Source organism: Triticum dicoccoides, chromosome 7B, assembly GCF_002162155.2.
Source record: "Triticum dicoccoides isolate Atlit2015 ecotype Zavitan chromosome 7B, WEW_v2.0, whole genome shotgun sequence".
Taxonomy (NCBI): Eukaryota; Viridiplantae; Streptophyta; class Magnoliopsida; order Poales; family Poaceae; genus Triticum; species Triticum dicoccoides.
The window spans coordinates 49,114,894-49,115,390 of NC_041393.1; positions in this window are offsets into that span (position 1 = coordinate 49,114,894).

The following is a 497-nucleotide window of genomic DNA, read 5'->3' on the forward strand; positions in this document are numbered from 1 at the left end:
GCCGAAAAAACGGCCCAGTCGCGCCCTTAGAAACCCATTTTTCGCCGGCTTGGGACGAAATCAGCGTCGGCGGACCCAGACCGAACCCGACACGCTGGGGGGCGCCGGAGCGAGGGCCCGCCGAGTCAGCGAGATGTCCGCTTTGTCGCCCTCATCGCCTCGGTTCCCGCGGGAATCAATGCCAAGGCTGCCGCGCTGCCGCCGCTGGTCAGCCTTGCTATTGATTCCTCACGGGCGGTGCGGCGACGCCTCCCCTCCCGCCACGCGTACACACGGGCGCGGCTATATAAGTCGGTGGCCTCCCTCGCCTCTGGCCACACCAGCCCACACCAGCCCTAGCCGCCCATCGACCGCTGCCGAGCTCTCCCTCTCCCGTGCGCAGCCGCCGACGCTTCTTTCCTCCATCTCCCTCTCTCCCAAGCCCGATGGTCGCGCGTTTCCCCGGCGACGCGGCGGCGACCAAAGGCTTCGGCCGCCGCTCGCTTCACGAGTGGGAG